This window comes from Tiliqua scincoides, chromosome 4 (assembly GCF_035046505.1).
Source record: "Tiliqua scincoides isolate rTilSci1 chromosome 4, rTilSci1.hap2, whole genome shotgun sequence".
NCBI classification, from domain to species: Eukaryota; Metazoa; Chordata; class Lepidosauria; order Squamata; family Scincidae; genus Tiliqua; species Tiliqua scincoides.
In genome coordinates this window covers 175,412,672-175,421,575 of record NC_089824.1, presented here as the reverse complement: position 1 = coordinate 175,421,575, position 8,904 = coordinate 175,412,672, and positions in this window count along the sequence as shown.

Sequence of the window (8,904 nt, the reverse complement as noted above, 5' to 3'; positions counted from 1 at the left end):
TCAATCATGAGCCAATCACCATATAATCACAAAAATATCTAACGTAACAATAAGTACATAAATTGGCCTTAAACATTCTTTAAATGCTATTATAGATCTTCAGTCATAAGATGTAGGACTGGTTTATGCACCAAAATTATCTTCAACCGACCCATTCAATGGAAAAAGTATTTGCAGGGGGGCTGAATGTGCAGCTGTACATCATCAAGGAAACAACATGGGTAGAAGGGACAATAAGGTGGGGGCACCCATGTTCCCAAGGATGGATCATGAAACTTGGCAGCTGTTTAAAAGTTCTACAATAATGTTAGGGTTACAAACACTGTAGGAGTCCTACATCTCATCTGATTTCTTTTGTGGATTGGTCTCCGAGTAGTTGCCCTGATGCCCCCTCTGTCCACACCTGTGAGAAGCAAAGCAGTGGCGTTCGACATCAGGGGATGTTTCCAAACAATCTTTCAATGTAGGCCCATTAAATACACTGAGTCAGCCCTGAAGGCTACAAGGACATGGCCATGACAAGTTCCCAGAAGGAATGCAGCTGACACGTCCAATAGTAAAAGGTGCCTATCTCCACCTTTTTCTGTTTCTCAAGGAGGAAGCTGGATCAAGGGACATGTATGTCTGGAGGCTATGTACCTACTCCACTGGAGTAGTGATTTCTCCATGGATCACAGATAACCTCACAATTCAACTCCCCACCAACTCTACCTTGTCTGCATTCAGGTTCAGTTTATTAGCCCTTACTGACTTTACCACTGTCTCTAGACCACACTTTACTAGTGGTAAAGTGCAGAGACTTTGGTAGACTAGTGGTAAAGTGGTAAAATGTCTCTGCACTCAGGGTACAGCCTGCTGCAACAATCCAGAATTGGATGACAGCAGCATATTGATGACATCACACTCCAACATTTTATACTACAAATGATCTCACCCATCAGCCTTACATAGGAATGGAGTACCATTAGCTGGGACAAATGCTATTCCATTTTGATTTTGGGGTCAGAAGTAGAAAAGCTTTTAGGGAGCACAGAGAGAAATTTTCGGGGGGGGAAGCACAACCATCTTTAATAACAAGAATATTCACATATTTCCATTCTGTTCACTGCCACCCCCCCACCCACTTTTTCTTCTAATTAGTGTAGCTTTGGTCTCAGTCACATGGGTGACCGTAGCCAGTAAGGGAACATATCGTGAATGAGATTACCTCACAAAAAAATTTAACAAATTAGATTTGGCTATGTGCCGGTGTCTCCAAGGGCAAATTAAACCAAATCAGGCCCGTACTCTGAATAGAAAAACTGTTTTATCCCTTTTTAATGCAATCACCACAAAATTTCCAAGGAGTTCTTTTTGCTGCTGAAAATATACATGAAAAGGTCCCCTTTCCGCTCAGAATACCAGTTTCTGTAGAAGTTCTTGTTAGCCTCCAAAAAATTATTCAAGAGACTTAGCTGTCACATTTACACAAAGTTCCACCTTGCACAATAAAATGCCATGGTCCCCAGGTCCAGAAGAATCAGTTGGGAGGAACTCCCCCTGTCAATCTCCAGATAAAGATCACCTACCAGGACAATTAAAGGTGTCTCTGCCCCATTTCCAAGGCTGGCAGCCCAGTTGAAAACTGAACATCATATTCAGGACAAAAATAGAGCTGCTCTGCCCATATGCACTCAGTAAACTTCCATTAAATGGGGAGGTTAGATACTGACCTGTAGTTTGGGAGATCATCACTATTTACCAATAGTTGTAAGCAAGGGTCTACAACTCATTAAGGCAGCAATTCTATACTCACTTACCTGGATTTACTTCTGGGATTTACTTCTGAGTAGATACATAAGCTTGCACTGTAAAATAAATAATAATAATACAGGTATTTATATACCGCCTTTCTTGGTCGTCAGATTTCTCCTCAGACTTTATTCAAGGCGGTTAAAAGAAGGTGGCAATTCACATTCACCACAAAGCACTGATGATTCAACCATTGACCCCATTCTTCCTGGTGGGGTTCAACAACTGAAACAGAAGATGGATATGGGTCCAAACTACACACAGTGCCTGTCACAACCCACAGCAACCCAATAGAGGGTTTAATTGTCTTCCAGAATTAAATCACCATCAAGTATTTCTGTCTCTAGGTCAGTCAAAGCATCCAAACCACTTTGAGCTCAGTCTATTAACACCTCTGCCAGTACATGACAAGATAATTTCCTGCCCGCCTTTAAGAACAGTAGAAGGTTCTGGATGAGAGCCACTGATGACCTGCAACCAGCAGATATTAGCACTTCAGACTGTAACGAACAAGGCAATTAGGATAAAAAGTTATACAGCTGCAGCTAGGACAATTATAGCCATTTGGATTAAAATAATGAGAGTTCTTCATCAGAAAAGAGAAAATTACTCCTTGTAGCTTCATGTTGCTTATTTAGCTACCCATTTAGGTAGTGAGATATTTGGGAACCTATTTTCTCTCCTATTAGAAATTAGCACTCCTCAATTTGAAAAGTAAATCAGATGGATTTAAATGAGTCTCCCCCTATAAGTGTGCTTTTAATATTTTGTTAATCAAAGGTTTGGTTGCTACTGTCTACTAAGGTCTAGTTCTCACAAATGAGATATGATGCTGTTACTCACCTGTGCCACTTAAAAGCATGGGAAGCTCACATGATTTCATGCACCTCCATGCAAAACCTGCCCCCTCAAAGATTCAAATCCTACACAAAGACAACTAGTAAAGTAGAGATAAGTTAAGACCTGCCTTCTCCCTGACCTGCTGCTTTCTTTGTGCAGGATATGTCTTTAGATCAGGAGTTCCCAAACTTTCAGAAGCCAAATCATATTTGTTCAGTTTTGCTCTCACAATGGATTGGAGCAGATTAATTAAAGACTATAATTATATACATTTTGTGAATAACACTTAAGAATTTGCACAACAGGGGGAAAATATTTGCAAAATAATTGCAATACTTGTTTCAGCAGGCCTGCTTGCTATCTCTCTATTGGGCTCAGCAGCCTAGCCAAAATGTGCTGGTGGCCCATAAGACACATTGCAGGGGTCCAGCTTTAGATGAAGAATCATTCAGTCATGTGAGCTCCCCTGACATCTGCAACTGGAAGTTATACAGTCTACTAACAGGTTAACTGTTTGCAAGAACTAGACAGCAAGAACTAGACCTGAGTTTGTGGACAACAAAACCAGCTTTCAAAATACTTGAAGGTTTGTGCAGGGTGATCAGATACAATGGAGAACAGAATGCCTATCCCTTTAACCATTGCATAGAAGAAGGAATTTTAGCAGATGCAGTTTTTTAAACCCTTCCATGTTGAGCTGCACTTGCCAAAAAATCACTCTTCTATGCAATAGTTAAAGGCATAGGCCCTTTGTCCTCCATTCTATCTGGTCACTCTCGGTTTGTGGTTATATTACATGGAGCATGTCCTTTAAGGTAAGTGTCCCAAAGCTGGAGTGAACACTGATCTAATTCAGCAGTTAAACTGACCTTGAACTCTTCAGGCAGTGTCTTAGGGCTGACCTCTCCAGCACCTGAAATGGCTTCAGGCACTACTTTCCTCTGAATTTTGCTATACATATTGATATTGTGTTGTGTTTATATGCACATTAAATACATTTGTAAATGACAGCTCCAAATATCTTAAGAGTTACACAGAAGGGAGCATTTTACTAGGGGTGCTTCCAGATCTAGCGTTTGTGGGTGCCAAGCACACTGAGGGCCAAATCCTATCCAATATTCCAGGGCTGGTGTAGCTGTGCCAATGGGGCATGCACTGCATATTGTGGTGGGGATTGAAGAGTCACAGAGGCCTCCTCAAGGTATGGGAACATTTCTTCCCTTACCTTGGGGCTGCAGTGCAGCTGCACCAGTGCTGGAAAGTAGAATAGGATTGGGCCCTGAATCAGCAGACATAAAAGCAGTGATCCTTGCACTGGCTAAACAGAACAATGGTATAAGTGAGCAATGATTGGCAGTACGAATAAAGGACCAACTATAGCACCCAAACCTGCTGTGCTAAGAGACATTCAGTCATTTCCATCTCTGTGTGGTAATGCCTGAAGAGGCTGTGTTAAGGACAGTCTGATCTTTAAATCCAAAGATGTGCTTGGTTACACCCCACAGAATCTCTGACTTCTTCCTTTTGAATGAAAGAGCCCCATGACATATCACAGCCTGCTTTTCAAAAACTTTGCTCCAAACATTTTTCAAGGACATGGAAACTTGGGTTGCAAGCAAGCTGCAAAACAAGTGAGATTGATCTCCAATTCATGTAAAAAATCACACCTTGCTGTAGACTGCTCTCGCTATGGACCAGTCTAGATCAGGGGTGCCCAAACCCCAGCCCCGGGGCCACATGCGGCCCTCAAGGCCTCTCAATGCAGCCCTCAGAGAGTCCCCAGTCTCCAATGAGCCTCTGGCCCTCTAGGGATTTGTTGGAGCCCGCACTGGCCCGACGCAATTGCTCTCAGAGTGAGGGTGACTATTTGACCTCTTGTGTGAGCTGTGGGATGAGGGCTTCCTCCACTGCTTGCTGTTTCACATCTGTGATGCAGTAGTGGCAGCAAAGGGCAACCTTGTTTTGTACAAGGCCTTTTATAAGCCTTGAGCTATTGCAAGACCTTCATTCATTCATTCATTCATTCATTCATTCATATAAGTTCATCTTTAATATATTCATTTATGCAAACTTATGTAAGTTTATTCAAATTTTAAATGTAAATTAATTCTTCCCCCGGCCCTTGACACAGTGTCAGAGAGATGATGTGGCCCTCTTGCCAAAACTTTGGACACCCCTGATCTAGATGATACACCAACTGCATGATCGGGTGTGTTTGATTTTTTTCAGATATAAACAGAAGCTGAACAGAACCTTGATCTGGATCCTCACCCCCTTGGTGTGGCTTCTATTTGCAAGAAAAGAGAGCTCCCACTAATGTACAGTTACCAGATACAAAGGGTGACAGAGTGCCTATAGCTTTAACTCTTCATTGTATAGAAGAGGGCCTTTTTGGCAGGTGCAACTTTTTAAGCCCTTCTGTGTTGACCTGCATCTGCCAAAATTCCCTCTGCTATACAATGGTTAAAGGTATAGGCACTCTGTCCCCCTTTGTATCTGGTAAGCCTATACTAGTGCCAATGGAATGGGAGCTTTACCCCCTGCAGCAAATAGCAGCCATAGCCTCTCAATCCAATCTGAATCAAGATCATGAAGGGTAAGGATTAAAATCTTTAATAACCATATAGCAAAAAGCTCTTGGTACATTTTTGTGCCAATGGGTGCTGATTTCCAGGGTAAAACAGTGCAACGGGAAGAGGGGATAGAAGCAGATTAGGTCCTTAGAGGGGAAAAAGAGTTTAAAACCTCCCTCCCGCTTGATGGTTACAGTCTGGATCAGACCCCTGCTTGCACAAAAAGCAAGCAGGCAGCTACATAAAGTAATGCCTAGGCACAAGTGGCGTCACTGGGGTTTGTGTCACCTGATGCAGGAGGCCAGCACCACACCTCCATGATGGACCTCCTCCCATGCAGTGGGTGTGATGATGCGCCACTTCCCTACCCATCTTTTTTTTGCTATAACTTTTGATAGAATAGAGATATCAACAGTTTGTTTCACTGCATCCTCCATGAAATTATTACACATTGACTGACATATAACATGATGTTATTATTCGAATGTACCAAGATTTGGCCAGTGATGTAGTCACTCCCCCCCCTACGTGTCAAGGCCCACACCCCTGCACTCCCCTAGTGACGCCATTGCCTAGGCAGATGCTCAGTGGTGCAGCCTTCACTGTTACTGCTTCTCATTTTGGGAAAATCATCATCAGTCATTTCTCTGCCTGTTACAGAGCTGTTGAAAGCACGAAGCAACAGCCAGGAACAAAATCTGGTTACCTCAGAAATTATTTGAAGAAGCTGATGACTGGGTTAAGGATCATTCAGATGCTTTAGCTGAACAAACTAAATGGCAGAAACAGAAGCTCCACGGAACCTTGATCTGGATCCCTATTCCCCACTGTGTGGCTTGTATTTGAAAGAAAAGTGAGCTCCCACTGGTGCCAATGGAATGGGAGCTTTTTTCTCCTATAACAAATAGCAGCAGGTTATGATGTTCAATTTTAATAGCTAGTCATAGGCTTGGCATCTCTCCCTGGCACCCCCCCCCCACTTTAATTCTAAAAGTTGCATGACAGACAGAAGTTGGACAGGTCTAGTTTTATTCATCACTACATTGTTAGCCTTTCTGAAGGTCTTGTATGTGAAAAGTGAGGGTAAACATTCTACAAATAAATAACTTGCTCTCCATGCTGGAATAAGCTGTGCCTATTGAATTACTGCCAGATATGAATGTAGTTTGCTTAGCTGTCTGATCCTCAGACCTGGAAGTTCCAAGTTCAAATCCCTGCTCAGTCACACAGCATTTTGGGTGAACTTGGGTTAATCACTCAGCCCACCCTACCTCACAGAGTTGCTATGAAGACAAAAGGAGGAGAGGAACTATTTGCAGGGAGGCCAGTACTAAAATGTCAAAAATTGAATAAATAAGCATGCTTCCTTGAGAGACAGTGATGCATGGCAGTTAATGTGTAGAGCAGTTTGAAAATGAGTTATTTACCTTACTCAGAAGTAAGCCCACTGTGCTCAGTAAGACTTAGAATGTAAACCTATCATACTCATCAGAGAAAAAACCTCTATTAATGTATTGAAACCAGAGTGTTTTCAAATCCCTGCTCCTCCATGAAGCATCAAGGGTGATTCTGAGCCAGTGGTGTCACTAGGAGGGTGCGGGGGGGGGGGTGCAGGCCACACTGGGTGACGTGAATGGGGGGTGACGTGCACTGGGGGGGTGACACGCTAAAATTGCGGTGGTTAGGATTAACCGCATCATATTATACGTTGGATGTGAAATTTTGAGCGGAATGCAATGCAAAAAACCAGAGTGAAATATCTCCTTTCTATCAAAAGTTATGGCCATAAAACTGGAGAACAAAAATGCATTGATATCTATGGAAAGTGAAAGTGAGCTTATCGTGCATTTACTCGCGAGTAGGCGAACTAGCCTTGGTCCATCGGAAAGGGAAAGCTGAGAGGAATCCAACAACACCGGAATGGTCCTGATCCAATGAATGCAGCCCCAAAAAACACCTGAGAAGGAAATCCCTCCCTCCAAGAAGACGAATGCATTGAGCCCTATGGAAAGCAAAACGAAGCCACACAGTTGTGTTTACTCACAAGTAAGCAAAAGTGCCTTGGCTGGTGTGGAAGATCAGGTGAAGGAGAGTGCAAGGCTACCAGAATGGTCCTGATCCTATGCACCTGCAGCTAATCAAGTGCTCCAGAAGGCAGCCCCCCCCCCCACTAAAAAGGATCAAAACAGAGGCTTGGCTGATAAGGTGAACCTTTGTGAGACTTGCAGAGCCAGGTGGATCCTGACAGTGATCTGGTTTAAACAGAAGTTCTTAAATTGAACTGGGCACTGGGTAGGGCTGAAAATCTTACTGATTTTGGAGGGGGGTGTTATTGCAGGCAGGCTACAGAGGAAATTCACTTGGTGGAACAGGACTGGCTTCTGCTTATTTAATTATTTGTTTTACTTTAATTGTTTATACTTATTTATTTTAATTTGCCTGATGATGTCACTTCCACCATGATATCATTTCTGGTGGGTCTTGGACAGATTGTCATTCTAAAAAGTGGGTCCCAGTGCTAAAAGTTTGAGAACTGCTGCAATAAGGTGTTAGTAAGTTGACAGGGGGGGGGGTGTGTGACACCACTAGTGACCAAAATCACTAAAATCACAATTTGGAGGAATAATACCATCATGTTATATATCAGTCAATGCGTAATTTCATGCAGAATGTGTTCTATCTTTGTTCTATCAAAAGGTACAGCCAAAAAACCAGTGGGGGTGCAGTGATGGTACATTACTGCATGGGGGGTGACCCGCTGGCATCCTGCACCAGGTGACCCAAACCCTAGTGACACCACTGTTTTGAGCCAGAAACTTTCTCTCTCATATCCCGACCCACCTAACAGGGCTGTTGTTTGAATAATATGGGAGACCCTTTTGTCTGCTCTTCTGAGCTCCTTGGAGGAAGGGTGAGATAACGATAACAAAGAATAATAGTAAATTCTTGGCCGTTGGTCCCACTAAGTTCAGTAGGATTTACTTCGGAGGAAATTCTCTTAGAAGAATTCTGCTGCATCGCAGAACCTCTGCCAGGGCAATATTTAAGTCATGATTCATGCAGCAGCCCACAGGTTGAGATTTCCAGGGTCTTCCATGAGGGAGGGAGGAAGCAGGTTTCCCATTTCCATTACATCTCCAGAATGGGCAGCTGCTGCCAACTCTGCTGCTATCAACAGAGTTTGGACCAGCACTTCACCTGGCTGCAAGGGGGTGCCCTGGGTGCATATCCCCCCCACTGTCAAGCCAGCAGGGAAGGGTACCCACTGGAATGGGGAACAGCCCAAGCATGGCCAGGAGCCCAGGTCTACTGGGCTGGTACATCTGGGCTCCAGGTGCAAGTGAAAGCCCAGGTCTACCTGCCCAGCAAACCTTGGCCACAGAGACCACAGTTCAACTGGGAGCCCAGGTCTCACCCGCCTGGTTGACCTGGGCTCTGGAGTTAAGGTAGTGCTCACGGCCCCAGCAACGCCCGGCTGGAGGAGGATGGAGCAGCAGCGGCATCCCTCAAACGGGGCGAAGGCAGCCCTGCCGCAGCGCCTCCTGCCTCCCAGGGCTAGGCTGGGACCTCCGGATGGCTCCCTGTGACATCACAATGGGGGCAGCGCCTGATGTTCCAATCGGATCCGCCTGCCGGAGAGGGGGTGGGAAGGAGGGGGTGAAAGCGTGACTCATGGATTCCTCCCGGGCTTGGCTCCTCC